Source organism: Euphorbia lathyris, chromosome 10, assembly GCF_963576675.1.
Source record: "Euphorbia lathyris chromosome 10, ddEupLath1.1, whole genome shotgun sequence".
Classification (NCBI taxonomy): domain Eukaryota; kingdom Viridiplantae; phylum Streptophyta; class Magnoliopsida; order Malpighiales; family Euphorbiaceae; genus Euphorbia; species Euphorbia lathyris.
In genome coordinates this window covers 24,973,219-24,993,291 of record NC_088919.1, presented here as the reverse complement: position 1 = coordinate 24,993,291, position 20,073 = coordinate 24,973,219, and the positions used below count along the sequence as shown (strand labels likewise).

The 20,073-nt window shown below is 38.5% G+C and overlaps 1 non-coding gene across 1 annotated transcript; it reads left to right on the top strand.

Annotated features, from left to right (window-relative positions):
* The first annotated feature begins 19,564 nt into the window (after positions 1-19,564).
* On the top strand, positions 19,565-19,671 carry LOC136210267 (small nucleolar RNA R71). Its single transcript, XR_010677972.1, has one exon. It is a non-coding gene; the product is annotated as a small nucleolar RNA R71 (small nucleolar RNA).
* The last annotated feature ends 402 nt before the right edge of the window (positions 19,672-20,073 follow it).

Sequence of the window (20,073 nt, the reverse complement as noted above, 5' to 3'; positions counted from 1 at the left end):
AGGATAATAATAATAACCTTATTGGATAATAATAGGAGTATTATAATCTAATTAAAACTCCTAACTTATTTATCTTTTAATTAATTTAATTCATAATCCTAATCTAATTAGGATTGATTAAAATCAAATTAATCATTCATGTATTATACATGAATTTCGACCCCCCCTATGGTCCATGGGCCTCATTGGGCTCAATTGGGCTTCCATCAATTAATTAACATCTATCTCTCTTTTAGGTTCCAAGTCTTATATGTGACCCATTAGGTTCCTATTAATTCTGGCCGTATGCAACTATTAAATTAATTTTCAAAGAATTATATTTAATCTTTGCATAACGAAATGATGTACAGAGTATGTGATTAGCAAGTCCGTAATCATTCCCCCAGAGCCATAAGAAGACAGGTTGATTCTGTCGTTAACCTTTCCGTATTAGTTACAGTATAATTCGATCCTTTATCAACTACATCCTTGAACTGAATCTTATGACTATGGATGATGTCAAGTCACATATAGCGAGACGTTCGTTTTACTTGTACAGGCCGAGTCAACTCAAATAGATAGGTTAAGTGAAATCTATATTTCAAGTCTTAAGCTATCACCTTGCAAGGATTTAGAGTCGAGTCTTCCACAAGCGATCCTTGGATGTATCTCCCATTTATCGGGAGTGATAAATGCTCAATCCAATGTATAACTATCCTGAAATTACCTCCTGTGACACCCAACCTTTGCTGTTCACACCCCAGAGTCATCTCTATTAAGGATCGTGTTACAACACGATAAAAGTCTCACATTCAGTAATTCAGAATGACCAATTAACATTCCTTTGAGTCTGAGGATTAGTTATACCTATTAATACCAATGAGATGAACAGGTGAGAATGATGAATCTACCCATCCTGTTATCTCAAATCGGATCCTCAATCCTAATGAACTCCCTTTCATTGGATCCACGTAACTGTCCAGATATCTGTATATATGAAGCTTGTGAGATCAGCTTTCTGTCAGACAGAAGACATTGTTACATGCAAGTCTCAACAGTGATATGTCAATCCTGGGCATATCATTTGACTTGGGGTGGTTTTAAGTTTATTAGTTTATCATAAAGTTTAGTCTCACTTCATGCTTGTATGAACACTTTATGATCACTTTAAACAAACTTACGGATTTCCTTTTATTAGACTTTATTTAGTTCGTAAAAGGGATTGCCTTTATATAGTTATAAAACATATATCTCATTAAAACAAATGATATAAAGAACACTTCATTTACATTAAGTCTGTATCCTATAACAATTGTCTATAGGACACTAAACCCCAACATTCGCATTGCCCTATAACGTTCAATCTTTATCTGCATGAAGATCTGTCTTTCTTTCGCAGAAAGAAACCTTGGGCCAACCCGAAAGATACGTTTCACGAGGCCTTCTTTTTCCAAAAATTCATAATCCATCATTGGAAACAGTTCTGCATCAGTCCAAGGAACAGATGCTGCTCCTTTGGCTCCTAGTATTATCCACATATGATATTCCCATATCCAATCTTCTTATCTTTGGAACGAGAAGCGGCAATCAAAGCCTCCATCAATATTTTGGAAGAATTTACTGTGTTGCTTTGAAATATGTCGCCTAAGACATACAAGTCTGTGTCTTGGACCATACTGCTGCCAGTTCGTCCAAACAAACTATGACACAAGAACTTGTGCAAATAAAGCATTGAATTGGAGTGGATGCACTTATTGTAGGCGAGACTTGGATTGAAACGCCAGAATCCTGTTAACATCCTCCAAATGTCTCTGGAAGTCATATCTCTGCCAGGATGGTGATATGAAATATCCCGTGGTGGGAAACCAAACCAGGCATATAATTCAGGGTAACCGAAGGAGAAAGTTTCGCCATCTTTGCGAAAACTAAAACGAACCCGACGCTTATTCATGAAGCGTACAATACATAAGAATTCAAGGATCCAATCTCCGATGATTGGAAACTTCATGTGGGCGAATTTGGTCCAGCCCAAATTCTCTAAATAGCGATTCATATCATCGCTGATCTCGAGTTCATCATTCAAGAACTCATCCATGTACAGCATTCCGACAAATATAGCATAACGGAATCGATAATAACGTCTTCCTTCATCATGGTTATAGATGGGAAATGGTGCACCATAGCGTTCTGATAAATCAATACGCTTATGGCGTGCAGTAACAATCTTCTTGGAAGATTTGTGTTTGGTAGTCATGGTGTTTTGAGGAGCAAAAAGGTTTTTGTAACTTTGTTGAAAATGGTGTTTTAGAATATCAGATTTTTGTCTAACAGAGATGAATAGAAAATGTAAGTAGCAGACATCTGAACCTCTTGAATTATTTATAGGGATCATAAGACGAAAGAAAGTGTCTTTTTGATGTGAAAAAGCATAAAATCAGACCTCTTGGAGTTGAAGAAACTCAATTTTTTGAGTTGAATAGCTATGTCTGCAGGAGGAAGAAAAAAACAGGTCTGATGGTCGCTGGAAGTACCCGTGTCGAGACCGAGAATCCTGATTCTCGGTCGCGACATGCCATTTCCTTTGAGGGAAATGGGTATCGTGACCAGGTATCCTGAATCTCGACTGATAATTAAAAATTCTCGGTAAGTTCGAAAAATTCCTTACCTCTTGGACAATTGTGAAAGTGTGAATTCTCAACTGAGATTCCTGAAATCTCAACCGAGAATTGCTGAATTTCTTCTAATTCGAACTATTTACCTAAAATCTTATTAAAAACATGACTTAAATATATTTTTATGCATCTAAAACTTGATATAAACTCATCTAAAAACTAGAAACCATAAAAATGAAATTTGTAAAAATAAAAGAAAATAAAATCTAACCTAAAAAATTCAAACAAAAACAAAATAAAAGAAGTATATGAAAATTAACGAATTAATCTTCATGAAATTCTGTTATGAACTCAATTTCCTTAATTGGAGCGTTTTCATAATAAATTTTTCATCTATTACCGTTAACCTTAAAACGAACTCCGTTAGGTCCTTCAAGTTCTAAAGATCCATAGTCGAATGTTTTAACGACTAAAAATGGTCCTGTCCATCTAGACTTAAGTTTACCTGGGAATAACCTAAGTCGTGAATTAAACAACAACACCTTATCTCCAACGCTAAAGCTTTTGACTTTAATTTTGGCATCGTGCCATTTTTTCACTTTCTCTTTATATATTTTTTCACTTTCGTAAAATAAATGACGTAATTCATCCAACTCGTTTAAGTCGAGCAAACGTTTCTTACATGCTTATTGTAAATCATAGTTAAGTGCTTTAATAGCCCAATAAGCTTTATGCTCTAATTCTACTGGCAAATGACATGCTTTCCCATACACTAATTGGTATGGTGTCATTCCTATTGGTGTTTTAAATGCAGTACAGTATGCCCATAACGCATTGTTAAGTTTACAAGACCAGTCTCTTCTTGAAGACGAAACTGTTTTTTCTAAAATCCATTTGAGTTTCCTATTTGATATATCCGCTTGACCATTCGATTGAGGATGGTATGGCGTAGATACGCGGTGGTGTACTCCATATTTTCTTATAAGTGATTCAAAATTTCGGTTTATGAAATGGGTACCTGTTGAAACACCTTTCCACAGGATTTTGATTTGACAAAATTAATTAAGTGAAATTAAATATTCTATAACACATTAAGTTTAAATGCTTTGATTTATTGTTACTAATGTGTTTGTTCAATGTTGAGTTCATAATTGTTATAAGACATAAAGATCATAAGGCCCAAGCCCTATATGGAAGTCAAGGCCCAAGTCAAACAAGCCCAAGATTGCTCAGCCCGCGTATCTCCAAAACGCTGCCGTTGAAGTAATGAAACGCATGCTGAGCAAAGAAGGATCGAAAAGATCCACGTAGACAACTTCCGCATGAAGCTGCTGAGCTGTCTCGACAAAACGTACAAGACAGCCGCTGACCACAAGACAGCTTCCAGACAAAGTATTTCCTCTTCGAGTAAAGATCAGAAGACACAGCAAGCTGTCTGGTTGACGTTACCCAAAATGGAGGAACATACTGTCACACTGACCGAAGAACAGAAGATGCTGGAATCTGATTGGCTAAGAGAACTGCTGACAGACTGAGTGAAAACGACCTGTAGCCGTTTCCCTCCAACGGTTATTTCGAAATTCGAAATAACCAGAAGCTCCCACAGCTCTCTGTAAATAGAGCATTCAGAATCCACATTCCACAGAGAACTTTGAGCAAAAGCTGTTACGCTGATCAAACGTGTACAAAAGTTCTCCATCAAAAGAAAAGCAAATTCTTACACTACAAGCTTATTCATTTGTGTAAAAGTCTAGAGTGATTGATTCTCAATCATCTAAGGTGTTCTAGCAATTGTTGTTTAGGACAAATCTTAATCATTTCTAGGAATAGAAAGGAGAGGCTGAGTACTCGGTTTTAAGTACTCAGCGGAGAGATTAGGATTGAGTAGAAGTATAGAGGAAGGTACTCTTGTCATACTCAATTGCTGATATTGTAAAAGGTTTGAGGCTCTACCTTTAAAGAGCTCAGTAGAGGATTTGAAATCTCGGAAGTGTTCCGGGGACAGGACGTAGGCTTAGAAGAAGCCGAACCTGGATAAATCTGCTGAGTGAAGTATTTCTAAACCTTAACTCCTTATTTATATTGCTTGCTTAAAACAAACTAAAACTGACCAAGTAAAAGAGGTCAAGCTGAGTTGTGCGCTGCCAACGAATTAAGTCAGGAATAGACTCTAAGTGTTATTTCCTGATCTAAGCAACGAAACTGACCTAGTCACTAGTTGACTAAGCCAGTGTCTTGTCGATTGATCAGCGCCGCTGTCATATAATCTTTTCTAAAAGAAAAGAAATCTGCCCTAATCGTTTTAAAAGGTAAAATAGTTCCTAACCCCCCCCCCCCTTGGAACTATACTTGCAACCTTACAAGGGACCAACAAGTGGTATCAGAGCTTAAAAGCTCATTACTAAAGGTCTAACAACCTTGAGTTGATCCATACCATGGGCGAAAACAGCACTCGGTTTCTCCCTGGAAACCAGACAACTCAGATATTACCTGAGGGGCTGTCCATTACCAGGCCTCCCCTATTCTTCGGGTCAAACTATACCTTTTGGAAGAATAGGATGAAGAACTTCATTCAAGCTACAAACATGAGTGCCTGGCTATCTATAGTCCAAGGCCCGTTTGTACCTATGAAAGTTGTTGCTGGCCAGTCAGTTGTTAAAGCTGAGGTTGAATGGACAGAGGATGATCTTAAGAAGCTTCAAAACCATGCTTCGGCTATCAATATGCTTCACTGTGCGCTCGATGCTGCAGAATATAACAAAATCTCAGGTTGTGAGTCGGCACAAGAGATCTGGAAAAAGCTGGAAGTCACCTACGAGGGAACAAACAAAGTAAAAGAATCCAAGGTGAATCAGCAGATGAGACTGTACGAGCTGTTCGAGATGAACAATAATGAGGGCATTTCAGACATGAACGCAAGGTTCACCAACATCATTAATGAGCTCAAGAGACTTGGGAAAATCTTCACTGAGGAAGAACAAGTCAAAAAGATACTCAAGAGTCTTCCAAAAGACTGGCAAGCAAAGAAGACAGCAGTTGAAGAAGCTCAGGATTTAACCACCTACAAATATGACGAACTCATCGGTTCATTGCTGACCCATGAGATATCCATGAAAAACTTTGAGGTGAAGGAAAAATTTGATGACAAGAAGCAGAAGTCACTTGTCATGAAGGCTGACTCCACTGACGGGAGTTCAACTGATGATGAGGAGATGGCTATGTTCACAAGAAAGATGAAGAGGCTGTTCAGGAAGAACGACAAATATTCTAAAAAGCCTTACAAAAAGTTTGATAAGTATAAGGCTGACTCAAGCGACAGCAAATACAGAAAGGACAGCTCAAAGCCCATTACATGCTTTGAGTGCCACCAAGATGGCCATATTAAGTCAAACTGCCCCACGCTGAGGAAAGACAAGAAAAGTGGGAAGAAGGCAATGGTGGCTACTTGGAGTGACAGTGGTGAATCTTCATCAACAGAAACTGAGGCCACCGAGTCAGCGAAGATATGCTTTATGGCTGACGAACTTGCTGAGCCATGCATTTCTGAGCATGCTGACCAATCTGATGAGTCAGATAATGAAGAGCAATCTAATGAGGTAATCTCACTCTCTCAACTCAGAAATGAAATGGGTAACGCCCTGAGTGATCTCTATACACTTGTTAAAAAGTGTAACAGGAAGATTAAAGCACTCAGTCGGCGCTGTGATGAAGTAGAAGAGGTCAAACTGAGTGACCTCAGATACCTTCTTCAAGACAACTGAGTTTTGCATGAAAATATGAAAATCATTCATGAGTCTGTCTCTGAAGTCCAGTCAGTTTCAAAGAAACTGAGGAAGGATGTCACAACCATTCAGAACCAATTAAAGGTTCCAAACAAAAACAATTTTCCACTGAGAACTCAGTATCAAGGTACACAGTACCAAGGTACTCAGCAGAGACGAAATCCCCAGCGAAAAGTCCAATGTGACTTTTATGGGAAGTTAGGACACACTACTAAAGTGTGCTGGCACGCTCAGCACTGGGGTGCTGACAAGTCAGTAAAAAATCCTAAACAGAAGGTCAGTTGTGACTTCTGTGGAAAGAATGGCCATACTATCAATGTATGTCGCCATAAAATAAAATATGATGCTATACCTGTTGCACCTAACAAGTCAGGACCCAAAAAGAATTGGGTACCTAAAAGTAACTAGTTACAATGCAGGTAAGCCTGAGATGTGCCGAGAAGTCAAAGATGTGGTATATTGACAGCGCATGCTCAAGGCATATGACGGGTGATGAAACTCAGTTCATCACGTTTGAACGTAAACGAGGAGGGAGTGTAAGTTTTGGAGACAACAAGAAGGGTAAGATAGTAGGCTCAGGAATCATCGGAGGTAACCCTACTATTGAATCTGTCTCCCTAGTCAGCGGACTCAAATATAACTTACTCAGTGTAGCTCAGCTATGTGACAATGGGAGAAAAGTTATATTTGATACTACTGGATGTAAAATATACGAGGGTAAAACTAATGAGTTAATTTTAACTGCCCCTCGGATAGATAATGTCTTTATGCTAGACTTAGAGAAAAAGTTTTCAAAAACTGTGTGCTTAGTAACAAAGGAAGAAAATTCCTGGCTATGGCACAGGAGACTTGGTCATGTAAGCATGGACCTCCTGGCCAAATTAGCAAGAAAGCAATTGGTTGAGGGACTGCCTGAACTTAAATTTCAAAAAGATCAATTATGCCATGCTTGCCAAGCTGGAAAACAAACCAAGCAATCTTTTCACAGTAAAAACATTGTCTCAACTAAGCGTCCGTTAGAAATGCTACACTTGGATCTCTTTGGTCCAGTCCAGCCGCTGAGTCTGGGTGGAAGAAGGTTTTCCTTGGTTATTGTAGATGATTTCTCTCGGTACACATGGGTTATCCTGCTGACCAGTAAGGACGAGACCTTTGAGACATTTTCAAACTTGGTTAGAAAAATTGAAAATGAGAAAGACCTAAAATTAGCTCATGAGAAAATGAGGCTATCTTTCTAGGCTACTCAACAAACAGCAAAGCATACAGAGTTTTTAATAAGAGAACTCAAGTATTAGAAGAATCTATACATGTGCAATTCGATGAAACTGACCCTGCAGGAAGATACCAGCCGCTGATAGAAGATGAACCAAACTCAGCACCTGCTGATCAAGAACCAGCTACTGAGTCCTTCACAAAACGGCTGACCAAGAGTAAGAGTGAACCTAAGATTACTTTCACTGACCAATCTACTTCTGCAGAGAATGTTGAAACACAGATAGAACAAGACATAAATCTACCCAAGGAGATAAGAGTCCCAAGAGGGCATTCAGAAAATGCAATTCTTGACTCAGCTGGAAATACGCTGATGACAAGAAATCAACTAAGGAAGTATCTCGGCAATGTAGCTTTTGTCTCAGTACAGGAGCCGAAGAACTTTGCCGAAGCTGAGGATGACGAATTCTGGATGAATGCCATGCAAGAGGAACTCAATCAGTTCAGGAGGAATAATGTGTGGGAACTAGTGCCACATCCTAGGAGCCAAAAGACCATTGGAACGAGATGGGTCTTCAGGAACAAGCTGGATGAACAAGGAAACGTAGTCAGAAACAAGGCAAGACTTGTAGCTCAGGGCTACAGTCAGCAAGAAGGTATTGACTACGGTGAGACCTTTGCCCCAGTGGCAAGGCTAGAAGCAATTAGGATTTTATGTGCATATGCATCGTATATGAATTTTAAACTGTTTCAAATGGATGTTAAAAGTGCATTTCTTAATGGAGTAATAAACGAGGAGGTCTATGTCAATCAGCCTCCAGGGTTTGAGGATTCTAAGTTCCCAAACCACGTTTACAAACTCAAAAAGGCTCTGTATGGCCTCAAGCAAGCACCACGTGCTTGGTATGAGAGGCTGACCAACTTCTTACTGACTAGAAATTATGTCAGGGGTCAAGCTGATACAACCTTATTCATTAAGAGAAAGGGTAAAGATACCCTGCTGGCACAAATATATGTAGATGACATTATATTTGGTGCTACTAATGAATCTATGTGCAAGGAATTTAGCAAACAAATGCAGACTGAATTCGAAATGTCAATGATGGGAGAACTCAACTTCTTCCTCGGACTTCAAATTAAACAAGGAAAGAATGGCATATTCATCAGTCAGGCTAAATATGCCAAGGAGATATTGAAGAAATATGAACTAGAACATTGTAAGCCAATATCCACTCCTATGGGCACTGACACTGTCCTCTGTGCTGATGAAAATGGTAAGTCAGTAGACAGCAAGTTATACCGAGGTATGATTGGCTCTTTACTTTACTTAACAGCAAGTAGGCCAGACATTCAGTTCTCAATATGTTATTGTGCTAGATATCAAGCTAACCCTAAGGAATCCCATTACATAGCTGTAAAAAGGATCCTTAGATATTTGCAAAGCTCAGTAAATGCAGGTTTGTGGTATCCAAATACTCATGACTTTACACTCATTGGATACACTGACGCTGACTATGGTCGAGACAAGCTGGAAAGAAAAAGCACCTCTGGAGGATGCCATTTCCTAGGAAGTTGTCTTGTATCTTGGTTCAGCAAGAAGCAGGCGTCAGTAGCCCTATCCACAACTGAAGCTGAGTACATTGCTGCTGGAAACTGTGTTGCTCAAGTCCTATGGATTAAGCAACAGCTTGAAGATTATGGTGTTCAAACAAAGACAATTGAAGTCAAATGCGACAACAAGAGTGCAATTGACCTCTCAAAGAACCCAATCCAGCACAGCAGGATGAAGCATGTCAGCATAAGGCATCACTTCATCAGAGATCATGTACTCAAGAAAGAAGTTAAGCTGACTTATGTGCCAACAGATGAGCAGCTTGCTGATATCTTTACAAAGCCTCTAGCACGAGAGCAATTTAGCATACTGAGAGAAGCCATTGGTATGTTTAATCCACTGTCTTAAATTCCTAAGTAAAAATGTGATATGATGCATGCTGAATGAATGTTAACATGCTGAGTATTTTAAAGAGTATCTGTCAAAATCACATGCCCAGAAATAAATACACACTGAGTGAGTTATCTCATGCCGAGTAACTAAACCTCTACAACTATCCGTTGAACAAAACTGACTACTCAGAATACGAAACGTTTATATCATCAAACACTGAGTAAAAGTAATTATTAGCATTTAATGCCACCACACGCGTAATGACACCTGTACTGCGCATGCGCCGAATACGTCTTAAAAGTGTCATAAATGTCAGGGTTTCTGCCGATTGGACAACCCAAGGGAAAAACCAACTTAAATTCAAACGGAACCCTAGATTAAAAAAAATCTATAAATAGTAGGTATTTCTCACTACCTTCTCTTTACGCGCACTGAACTTTAGAACGCTTCAGAATTTCCTTAAGCACCTAAGAACTTCCCAAGATGACAAAACCCTCTTTCAACGTCTCCGGTGCCGGTCGTTCCCAGACCACCACTGATGAACAAACAACCAGCAATCCCCCAACTCAGCCTTCACCCTCCAAAGCTGCTGGTCATGGCAAAGAAAAAGCCATTCAAGCTCAGGGGAAACCAGCTGAACCTAGACAATACATTCGAGTATTCGAGAACGTACGAGAATGGAAAGTGGAAGCTTCTCGCTGGGTTTCTCAAACCTTCATCGATTCAGAACAACCGTTCTGTGAATGGATAAAGAACAACGGCTGGACCGAGTTGTTCTCCTTGCGTTTTCCCACCTACCCTGACTTGGTTATGGAATTCTACCATAACCTCAAAGCTGACGAAAAAGACCATGACTACTTAGTCACCGAAGTTAGAGGAAAAACTATCTTCATAAACCCAACGTACTTGGGATCCCTACTCAGCCTCAAGACTGAAGGTGCCGAATTAAGAAGAAACGGTGACCAGGAGGACATCTACTATGATCAAACTTTCTGTAAGCCTGCTGGGTACATTGGAGAGGTATCCAGCTCGTCCATGGGTCAGCATCAGAAGATGGCCCACTTCCTGCTGGTTCAACTAATCTACCAAAAGGTCAACTGCACCAGCTCAGCATCACACTTCGAGATGTGCTTTATCTGGCACATGCTGACCTACAAACCAATAAACATGCCAGTGTTTCTCATAGCTGGGTTTCTGCGCAGTACCAACAATCTTCGACTCGGATCATTGATCACTAAGATCCTAGTTGATCACAAAGTTGACCTTCAAGGAGAAACTTGCATTAAGGGGTCGGAGATCACTGCAGCCTCACTACGTGCTCTCAAATTCAATCAGCCCTTAAAGAAGGGAAAGTTCGTTGAGCTGCCTGAAGATCAAGTCGAAGAAGAACTACCTGCTGAGGTGATTGTTCCAGCAAAAGGCAAAAGAACAAAAGCTCCTGCTATCAGAAAGGAAGCCTACTGGCACCCCATCTAAGGAAACTGAGCCTCAATCCAAGAAATCCAAATCTGCTACTGAGTCAAACTTAGAGACTACTCAGTCAGCTGAAAAGCACTGCAGGCAAGATGAGCCTGCAACTGAGGGTACAGCTGGTGCTGCTCAGAAGAAGCAAACGACTTCTACCCTTTCACCCATCCATGCTCTTCCACTTGACTTTGTGGTCACGTCGGACTCACATTATGCTCAGCATTGTGCTGAAGAAACTGAGCAACATAAAGATGCGGTGGACCTAGACGAACATTTCGTCACTCAGCTCGAGGAAGAGCTTGAGAACGACGATACTGAGGAAGAAGGGAATACACAGGAGCAAACGGAGGAAGCTGACTCTGAAAGGACAGCCGGTGAAAATTCTCAAGCTGATCAAGCTACTACTGAGTCAGCCGATGGAGTTGAATAACATCACAAACAAACTGACCAGCAACCTACCGATCAGAACATACAAGGCTCTCCATCTCAAGCTGATGAGAATCAAGCAAATCTTCCTCATGTACAAAAGCCCAGAAGAAGAAGACTGGTAAAGGCCAACATCTTAGACCAACCAGTCAGCGCACCGTTACATGATCCTTCCAAGGTAAAGATGACCTTCTTTAGGAAGCCAGTTCCTTCTGCACCAACTCCTCAGCCTTCCCAGGCCTTAGAAAAACAAGCCTCTGTTTCTACATAGGAACATGCCGAACAACCTAACCCTGTCAATCCAACAATCCACACTGAGCAAACTCAAGAAGAAAACATAGCACCCGTCAGCTCTGAACCTATCCAACCTGAACATTCAACTGAAGCTGACCCTGCTCACCAAACATCTGGACAACAAACACTTGAGCAGAACCCAACACTAACTCCAGTCCCTGACCCAGCAACCTCTTCTTTACCTGGTCAAACTGATATCTCTCTGGCCCCAACAAATATCACTGAGTCCAGTCAAAGAATCATTGACTCAGTGCAGGCCTTGATTCGAGACATTCAACACTCGACTCCTCCTGCTGCTGCCATTTCTCCCATTGAGTCTGCTCAGCCTTCTCAAGTAACTCAACTTCTCAATAAAGTTAAGGAACTTAAAGATCTGCTAAGTAGTCTCCTATCTTCGCAAGCCCAGCAAGCTAGGCAGGATTCGATTGCTAAACTGGCAAAGATCCAGCTGACCACTATTCAATGCCTCACTACTCTATCTACCCAGCTCCAGAACCTGTCAGCTGTGAATCCCAATCTCGCCACTTCTTCTGAGTTAAAGATGTTGTTTGCTCAGCTTCACACTGAACAGAACAAGACTAATGCTCAGCTTGCAAACACATCTCAATGCTCGATGGAGCAACTAAGTGAGACCGTTCGTCTACTAAACCTTCACAAAGAAGAAATGGACACCGATCAACTCAAACAGGATGAAATACTGACCACTTCCCAGAACATATTTGATCATGTTAGACATACGAATCTCCAGTGCGAGCACTACGATACTTCACTTCTAAAAACCTTCCACAACTCCTTTGCTGCGCTGACAGACGCAATTACATGGCTGGGAAAAGGACAAGCTTATGTACTCAGTATGCTCAGTGCTGCTGATATCTATATTAGTCCTGAGGTCCTCAGCAACGGTGCTCCTATCTTTGATGGCCTAGACGAAAGTGCTGATCGTTTGAAGACCTTCTCTGCCGAGCTCTCCCGAGCTGTTCTTTTGGATTCTTTCAAGTTGCCTCCACCTGGTGCTGGCAAAACGGGGGAGAAGAAAAATCAACGAAGAACTCCGGCTGAAGGCAGTCAGCAAAAGAAGAAGAAATAGACAGTCCATTAAAACTTAGTCTATACTTAGTTATTTCATTCTTCTTTTGTATGCTGACTATTCTATGTTATCTAATATAATACTTGCATCTCTCTATCATAACTTTTGTTATCCGTCCTTCAAATGCTAAGTATTATATGAAATGCATGCTGCGTATAAATGTTTGAACTTGTCAAATATAAACCATTGAACAAATAAATTACTCAGCGCTCTGTCACTATACATTACTTCCGCTGAATACTAAGTAAAATAGAATATGTCCCATAAAGCAGACCTATACCTGAAAACTGATCTTAGACTTATTCAATTAAACCTTAGAATGTTTAGAATAAAACTAAGTCAGTAGCTCAGCCCTTACGAGGGAGTTCACTTAATTAAAAAGGTCAACTATCATGGGGAAGCTCAAAGCTGAGTTCCTTGCTGATTAGTTTTGCCAACATCAAAATGGGGGAGTTTGTTGAAACACCTTTCCACAGGATTTTGATTTGACAAAATTAATTAAGTGAAATTAAATATTCTATAACACATTAAGTTTAAATGCTTTGATTTATTGTTACTAATGTGTTTGTTCAATGTTGAGTTCATAATTGTTAGGGTTAGTTACATAAACATCAAGAAAACCTTGATTTATTACAAATAGCCCATACTTATAAAAAATACTACAACTATGTCATATTATTTTAAACTTGTACCACTTTTATCAAACACCACCAACCGCATCTCTCAATAAAAATGGATATTATTATTTTATAACAATAAAAGAAAACAAAACCACAGGTAATTTGAAAAAGAAAAAACTGAAATCACCCTCCATATCAGTTTCTTCTCTGCCTTTTTCCTATGTGCCAATTCATAAATCTGTTCATAAAGAGTAACTGAATTTAATCAAACCGCAATTAACCAATCCCTCTTCCATTCTTATTGTTTCTGTTGATTTCTGACTTCAAATAATCCTTTTAAGGCTGCTGTAATGAATTTTGAAATTTCATTTTGAATTCTGATATAATCATTTTCTATTTTTTAAATTGTTTGAATTCCTTTATTTATTAATTTGAATTAGTTGTTATGTTGATTACAGATTCTAAATTATGATGCATTGAAAAACAAAATTGAATTAAAGTTAGAATCTAAATACAGACAAAAACTAGATTATGAATAAAAGCAATAAGATGCAATCATCAGTGATCTGCTACTTCACACCAGCCTTTTACATAACCACTGCTCATTTGATGATTTGATGTACACACATTTAGTTTTCAAAGTACATACATTTTGACAAACTAAAAACAGAGAAGCATAAAAACAGAGAACAAAGAAAAAGAAATTGAAAAACAGAGGACCAATAAGGAAATAAAAAAAAACCCTGGACAAAGAACGAAAAAGAGGGATGTGGATATTGGCTATGAGAAATAGAGGGTGAATTATGAATTATTAGTAACTTTAATTAATAATAAAATAATAATTTAATGTGTAATAACTGTAATTTTGACAAAACTAAAATTACTTTTCAACGTGATGATAAAAGACTAAAGTAGAGGATATATAACTGTAAAAAAGAATTGATAGTTGCTTTTCTCTGTAATTTCCTCTAATTGTTATAAGACATAAAGATCATAAGGCCCAAGCCCTATATGGAAGTCAAGGCCCAAGTCAAACAAGCTCAAGATTGCTCAGCCCGCGTATCTCCAAAACGCTGCCGTTGAAGTAATGAAACGCATGCTGAGCAAAGAAGGATCGAGAAGATCCACGTAGACAACTTCGGTATGAAGCTGCTGAGCTGTCTCGACAAAACGTACAAGACAGCCGCTGACCAGAAGACAGCTTCCAGACAAAGTATTTCCTCTTCGAGTAAAGATCAGAAGACACAGCAAGCTGTCTGGTTGACGTTACCCAAAATGGAGGAACATACTGTCACACTGACCGAAGAACAGAAGATGCTGGAATCTGATTGGCTAAGAGAACTGCTGACAGACTGAGTGAAAACGACCTGTAGCCGTTTCCCTCCAACGGTTATTTCGAAATTCGAAATAACCAGAAGCTCCCACAACTCTCTATAAATAGAGCATTCAGAATCCACATTCCACAGAGAACTTTGAGCAAAAGCCGTTACGCTGATCAAACGTGTACAAAAGTTCTCCATCAAAAGCAAAGCAAATTCTTACACTACAAGCTTATTCATTTGTGTAAAAGTCTAGAGTGATTGATTCTCAATCATCTAAGGTGTTCTAGCAATTGTTGTTTAGGACAAATCTTAATCATTTCTAGGAATAGAAAGGAGAGGCTGAGTACTCGGTTTTAAGTACTCAGCGGAGAGATTAGGATTGAGTAGAAGTATAGAGGAAGGTACTCTTGTCATACTCAATTGCTGATATTGTAAAAGGTTTGAGGCTCTACCTTTAAAGAGCTCAGTAGAGGATTTGAAATCTCGGAAGTGTTCCGGGGACAGGACGTAGGCTTAGAAGAAGCCGAACCTGGATAAATCTGCTGAGTGAAGTATTTCTAAACCTTAACTCCTTATTTATATTGCTTGCTTAAAACAAACTAAAACTGACCAAGTAAAAGAGGTCAAGCTGAGTTGTGCGCTGCCAACGAATTAAGTCAGGAATAGACTCTAAGTGCTATTTCCTGATCTAAGCAACGAAACTGACCTAGTCACTAGTTGACTAAGCCAGTGTCTTGTCGATTGATCAGCGCCGCTGTCATATAATCTTTTCTAAAAGAAAAGAAATCTGCCCTAATCGTTTTAAAAGGTAAAATAGTTCCTAACCCCCCCCCCCCCTTGGAACTATACTTGCAACCTTACAAGGGACCAACAGTACCTCCATCACTTATCATAACTCTTGGGACTCCAAATCTACAAAATATATTATCAAGAAATTCAAGGACAACCTTAGAATCATTCGTCGGGGTCGCAATTGCTTCAACCCACTTTGAAACATAATCTACGGCTACTAAAATATAAGTTTTACCAAAAGAAGGGGGAAATGACCCATGAAATCGATCCCCTACACGTCGAAGACTTCAACTTCTAACATGTTTGTGAGAGACATCTCATCTTTCCTTCCTAAATTCCCGGTTCTTTGACATTTGTCACAATGAATAATAAATGAACGAACGTCCTTAAACAATGTAGGCCAAAAGAATCCACATTCTAATATCCTAGCTACTGTTTTACTAACGCCGTTATGCCCTCCATAAGAGCTTGAATGGCATTCTGACATTATAGACTTGTATTCATTTTCGCTAACGCATCTCCTAATCATACCATCACCACAAGTTTTGAACAAGAAAGGATCTTCCTAAAAATACTGTTTAATATCGGAAAAGAATTTTTTCCTTTGATGGAAACTTAACCCTTCTGGAACAATGTTAGCTGCGAGATAATTTGCTATATCCGCATACCATGGTGAAATGATACTTTTTATCTGATAGAGATATTCATCAGAGAAATCATCTCGTATACCGATAGTTTCACCTATAGGACCGTTTTCATCCTCAAGTCTTGATAGATGATCGGCGACAAGGTTTTCTACTCCATTTTTGTCTTTAATTTCTATATCAAATTCTTGTAATAACAAAACCCATCTAATCAGACGCGGTTTTGCATCTTTCTTAGCAAATAGATACCTTAAAGCTGCGTGATCGGTATATATAATAACTTTAGATCCTAGAAGATACGACATAAACTTATCATATGTAACAACTACCGCTAGCATTTCTTTTTTGGTTGTGGTGTAATTTAATTGAGCACCGGACAGTGTGTGACTGACATAATAAATAACATGAAGCTTCTTGTCCTTCCTTTGACCTAAAACACATCCTACGGCTAAGTCACTTGCATCACACATGATTTCAAAAGGTAAATCCCAATCGGGTTTAGCAATTATGGGTGCACTGACTAAAGCTGCTTTCAATGTCTCAAAAGCTTTAACACAATCTTCATTAAAATCAAAGGTTGAATCCTTCATAAGCAAATTAGTAAGTGGTTTGGAAATTACAGAAAAGTTTTTTTATAAATCGTCTGTAAAAACTTGCATGTCCTAAAAATGATCTTACTCCCTTAACAGTAGTTGGAGGGGGTAATTTTTCTGTCACTGAAGTTTTTGCTCTATCCACTTCTAATCCTTTTTCAGATATTTTATGACCTAAAACAATTCCCTCGTCAACCATGAAATGATATTTATCCCAGTTTAGAACTAAATTCGTCTCTTCACATCTAGACAAGACTTTATCCAAATTTCCTAAACATGCATCAAAAGAATCTCCATAAACTGAAAAATCATCCATAAAAACTTCCATGATATCTTCAACGAAATCGTTAAAAATTGCAGTCAACGTTGAAATGTTGCTGGTGCATTACATAGACCAAAAGGCATTCTCCTATATGCAAAGGTTCCATAGGGACATGTGAATGTTGTTTTATCTTGGTCATCCAGGTAAATATAAATTTGAAAGAATCCAGAATAACCATCTAGAAAGCAATAAAAAGCATGACCGGTTATCCTTTCGATCATTTGATCAATGAAAGGTAGAGGAAAATGATCTTTCCTAGTTGCTTTGTTTAGGTTCCTATAATCTATACAAACCCTCCAACCAGTGGTGGTTCGCGTAGGTATTAATTCACCTTCATCATTCCTTACAACAGTTATGCCTCCCTTTCTAGGTACACAATGGATTGGACTAACCCATTCACTATCCGAGATAGGATAAATGATTCCATTGTCCAAAAGTTTAGTAATCTCATTTTTTACTACTTCTTTCATGTTCGGATTTAAGTGTCTTTGCCTATCCGCTTTAGGTGGCTTATCTTCTTCTAAGTGAATTTTGTGCATTACAATACTAGGATTAATTCCTTTTAAGTATGAAATTTGCCATCCCATACCTCCTATCTTATTTCTAACAACTTCTTTCAATTTTTCTTCTTGAACATTTGTTAACTTGTTAGAGATAATTATAGGTAGAGAATCGCCTTCGCCTAAGAAAGCGTACCTCGAATGGTTTGGTAACTCTTTAAGTTCTAATTTATGGGGTATTACAATTGAAGGCGGAACTGGTCCATCTTCTCGAATCAAAGGCTCTGGGTCCTTATCTTCTAATTCTTCTCCCATTATAGGTTCTATTATTTCTTCTTTTTGAATAATGTCATTGACACATTCTTCAACTAAGTCAAGTTTCATACAAGCGAATTCCTCCATAGGATATTTCATCGCTTTGTTCATATTAAACTCGATCTTATCTTCTGCTATCCTTAAAACTACTTTCCCTTCCGACACATCAACTAGAGCACGTCCCGTGTTCATAAATGGTCTACCAAAAATTAGTGGACAATTAACGTCATATGCAAAGTCTAATATAACGAAATCGGTAGGAAAAATAAATTTGTCAACTTTAACTAAAACGTCCTCAATAATACCATATGGTCTCTTAGTGGTTTGATCCGCTAATTGCAAAACCATATTGGTACCTTTGATATCTTCTTCTAAATCTAACTTGTTAAAAATAGACAATGGCATTAAGTTTATACTTGCTCCTAAATCACAAAGACAACTTGAGAATTCAATATCTCCCAATTTACACGGAATAGTAAAATATCCGGGATCTTTGAGTTTAGTAGGCAAATTGCTTGACACTATTGAACTACAGTCCTCAGTTAGCGAAATGGATGAAATTCCTTCCCAACTAATTTTCTTTGAAATTAAATCTTTTAAGAACTTACCATAGTTAGGAATTTGCGTAATTGCATCCATAAACGTCAAATTAATGTGCAATTTTTTAAGTTTATCCAAAATGTTAAAAGTTGTTTGTCATAGTCCTTATTTCGGACTTTGTGTGGAAAAGGTTGTTTGGGTACAAAAGTTTTTGTACTTGAGTCAATTGGTGGACTTTTGGTTATTAATGTATCTTCTTTGGATTTTAGTAAATCAGTTCTTGTTAGAGTTGAATCTCCGAGCATTTCTGAACCTAAGTAATTTTTCCCTGAACGAAGAGTGATAGCTTTTACATGCTCTTTCGGATTTTCTTCCGTATGGCTGGGAAGACTTCCCTCTTTTCAGGATGGAATTGATTTAGCAATTTGGCCAATTTAAACCTCCAAATTATGGATGCTAGATGAGTGGTTTTTAATAAGCTGATCGAATTTATTCTCGATCCGTTTAAAACCATCGTCGTGATTACTTATTTTTCCACCGATAGCATCTATAAATTTGTCGATTTTAAAAGATAAAGTGCTAATCGTATCTCTTGATTGATTTTGATAATTATTGGTACGATTTTGATTAGCAATTGCATTATTATTATTATCTTTCCAGTTAAAGTTAGGATGATTCCTCCATCCAAGATTATATGTATTAGAATAAGGATTATTAGTTTGGTTTTGCCCTTGGACAAAATTTACCTGTTCAATCTCGCTCAAACTTTCATAATCCACATCCGTTTGGATTAGATTACCATTAGCATCGCACGGTGCCATAAACCTATCAATTTTGTGCGATAAGGCAGAAAATTGGGCTGTAACATCGCGACAGGATCAAGATTCACTATACCTTTAACTGATGATGTGGTTGAGGATGATGGTTTCGCCACTGGTATATGTCCACGTTCCGCGGGCCACATACTGCTGTTGATTGCCATTTCCTCCAAAAGTTCTCTTGCTTGGGCTGATGTCTTCTTCATAAACAACCCTCCCGACATAGCATCTAATGAACCTCTAGTTGTAGGATTTAATCCATTATAAAATATTTGCATTAAAAGTGCATCGGCCAATTGGTGGTGTGGGCATAAACGTTGAAGTTCTTTAAAACGTTCCCAAGCCTCATAAAGAGTTTCATTATCATTTTGAGAAAAAGATGTTAACTCTTTTATGACTCTTGCGGTTTTTGCTAAAGGAAAATATTTTGATAAAAATGCTTGGGCAAGTTGGTCCCAAGTTTCAAATGTTGCGCCTGGCATAGAAGTTAACCACTCATTGGCTCTATCCTTCAAAGTGAAAGGAAAAAGGCGAAGTTTGATTGCTTCGGCAGTCACATCTGTTATTTTAAAAGTGTCGCAAATTTCTAAGAATTTTGTCAAGTGGGTGTTAGGATTTTCGTTAGGTAACCCATAAAATGTTACATTATTTTGCAACATATTAAGCAACGCTGGCTTAATTTCAAATTGGTTTGCGTTTATTTGGGGTCTAACTATGCTATTTGTTACACCGGCTACTCCTAGCCTAGCGTAATCCATAAGTGTTGCCATATTTTCTGGTTGTGGTTCTGAATTTTGTTTGTT